Raw genomic sequence first — 3,149 nt, forward strand, 5'->3', positions numbered from 1 at the left:
ATACAAGAATGCCAAGGACCCACACCCCAAAGGGCCACTCAAGAATGCTCGACACCCAAGACACCGCCCCTCCAAGCACCACTGAAAGAAGGGGTCAGCCGTATCCCCCTGTCCCACGGGAAAACCTCGAGCCGCAGCAAACTGGAACCCCACCCACATGCAGCCTAAACCCCACCCGATGACCACCGCTTCTCCCCCCATGCCCACAGTCGATCCCTGCCCAGCACCACCTGCCACTGATCTCCCCTAACACCCTCCCCCGACGCATCTGCAACACCACCTCCCACGAGCCAGGGCATTGAAACCCAAGCTCGGCCGCCTGCGAGCCCCCGTACGCATGACACCATCCAAAAAAAATCCTTTAATGACCATGGATTGATTAACTTTCAATCAGTTTTTGTACCAATTTTTTTAGTATTATTATTCAAACCATTTAAAACATTTAATTCATGAATACATATAAAATACATTCAATTCTCATTGTGTAATACTTTTTGTGTCCTTCTATGACTCCTAATTTAAATGTATTATTCAAATCAAGTTAGAACCTACAACAATCAATTGTTTTATTTAGAAGACATCAATTAATAGATTCCAAAATCATCTTGACATCGTGAAAAATATTTCATAACATCTATCATAATCATATTGAAATTAGAACTAGAAATAAATACCATTTTTTTCTTATTTAAATTTCTACATTTATTACTATGCTTATTTATCAATTTCACCCTCAACTCTATGTGCATGCTAACCTGTAGATTTATTTAATTAATTTACCAACACCTTCACTATTTGAAGTGTTGTGGATGCATAAGATCGGGACAAAAGTGGAAGTTTGTATTGAATGACAATTTTTGTGAAGATAATTATGAAGAATAATTAAAGTTATAAAAGAATATTTACCTTGTTTAGTGAATCTCAAGCTTATGACATATGGATCATAGGTAAAGATGAAGCGCCGAGAAAGCATAAGGATAATAAAGAATATCACAAAATGATGGAAACATAACTTTGGGCATGGCCTGTGGGATTCACAAACCTTAGGGTATTTGCAACACTCCTTCCAAGGGAATTGACCCACAATTTGTTTTCATGTGTATTAACAAAAAGAATATTTAACAACTATAATATAAAAATATTAATGTATTTAATTAAAAACATATAAAAAAAAATTAAAAATGAATGAGATTTTATGAAAGGTGAATAAAAAAGAAAGAAAGATGGGACCCCTCTAGTCTCATCCAAAAGGTGTGTTATTTCTCCTTTTCTAAGTGAAAAATTGTTTTGATCATTTTGTACACTAAAAATATCTAATTTAGATGAATGTCAATATATATAATGTCTAATGGATTCTATCCTAATACATTTACATTTCTAATGTAATTATTTTGCAAGTCTACAATTTATAAATTTTCCATCATAACTCAATCAAATATATGAATAGTTTTTCTTAGTCATTTAATAAAAGCCAATAACTTACTAATCAAATTTCCAAATTCAATTTTAATATTTGATTATCAAATTATATTAAAAATAAATGAAAAAAATCAACAAACATAAGAACTTGCTTAGTCATTTTATAAATAGTTCAACTTCATACACGTATAACTGAAGTGCAGACTAAAGTGAGAAAAAACAGGCAATAAAAACTGAGAAAAAACTAAAGTGGAGCAAAAAGCAAGAATTGCTTTATGAATTATTGCATTCCATGCAGATGGGCTCTACAGTTTTACTTATCTCCAGTTATTTTTAACATGCAGATTGTTTTTCTATTACTCAGATCAGTCATTTTGTAATCATTCTCTTTACAAGGAATAGTAATCATTCTCTTGCTCTGCAATTTGCTATTTTATGACATAAATTTCAGAGAAAACGGGGCACAAATAGTAATCATGGCTTCTTGCTTCACATAAAGAAAATGCTGCATGTCTGTCTGTGAAGGAAGAGGCCATGATCACTATCTGTGCCATGCTTTCACATTCTGTTTGCTTCGGATGATGATGATGATGGTGATTGTTGAAGAAGGTGATGAATTGCTTGATGGGGTGATCAAGGTCCTCCAACAAGATGCTCTTCCTCAAATCGAAAATGTTGATCCTTTTTTTCAAATGGAAATGGATCAAACGTTTGGATCATCTCATCTTGCCGGAGTTTCAATGGAGTTCTCAGTACGAATGCAAGATCAAAGGTAAATCGCTTCCACAGTTTGGAATTTCTATTGAATGATATTGGTGATTTGAATTTCTACTGAGTGATATTTGGGTGCCGATTCCATATTTCTACTAGGGATTCAAGGAGAGCAGCAACATTACGAAGACTATTTTCAGGGAATGAAATAATCAAGAAATCCACAACGGAATTCCCCATAATCAATATTTAGTATGATCTGAAGACGGGGAGGAGTTTGCAGAGAATCTCAGCAATATTGATGAATGCAAGATCAAAGGTAAATCTCTTCCACAGTTTGGAATTTCTATTGATTGATATCGGTGATTGGATTTTCTATTGAGTGATCTAATGTGATGTTGGATCATCTGATTTCTCCAGTATCAATATGTTGGACTCTTGCTGGAAGATGTAAGCACTCCATAGATGGTGTTGCACTTCTTGCCTTCCGAAGATCTCAGCAATATTCCACAGATGAATCCCTCAATAAATTGTATATTCTTTTTCACTAAAAAGCAAGACAAATGACAGTATATTTATATTGAATATTCTTTCTGGTTACTGGTTTTGTTCTTTTGAGTGTTTGATGTAATTTCAGTAAGTGCTGGAAAACTCTTGGATTCAATGTAGACTAGCGAGCTATATGATAAATCGGACCAAATGAATATAATTCATGCACTTCTTTCTTTGCAAGCATGGTTAATACTGTCATTTTAGGGGTTCCTTCCTCTGCAAGCAACTTGACATGGTCATCTGGTCTCTCGCATGTAATTATACCTAATATTGAATTGAAGATATTGGGGCTTGAGGTTCGCAACAGAGACCTAGGTGGGCAATAATTAAAGAAAACAAGAGATTATGTCTTGAATTGTAATTATTTGTGTGTCTTTGTAAAATCTTGGAAAGTTGAGTTCGTTGGGGATTTGTTGACAACTAATGTTTCGATGAGTTTGAAGGAACATGTAGTTCCACTGTAGCTT

General features: G+C 34.6%; 1 long non-coding RNA gene across 1 annotated transcript; it reads left to right on the forward strand.

The window, feature by feature from the left end:
• The first annotated feature begins 1,653 nt into the window (after positions 1–1,653).
• LOC131050882 (uncharacterized) lies at positions 1,654–2,715 on the forward strand. Its single transcript, XR_009107052.2, has 3 exons — positions 1,654–2,191; positions 2,290–2,449; positions 2,551–2,715. It is a non-coding gene; the product is annotated as an uncharacterized LOC131050882 (long non-coding RNA).
• The last annotated feature ends 434 nt before the right edge of the window (positions 2,716–3,149 follow it).

This window comes from Cryptomeria japonica, chromosome 11 (genome assembly GCF_030272615.1).
Source record: "Cryptomeria japonica chromosome 11, Sugi_1.0, whole genome shotgun sequence".
NCBI lineage: Eukaryota > Viridiplantae > Streptophyta > Pinopsida > Cupressales > Cupressaceae > Cryptomeria > Cryptomeria japonica.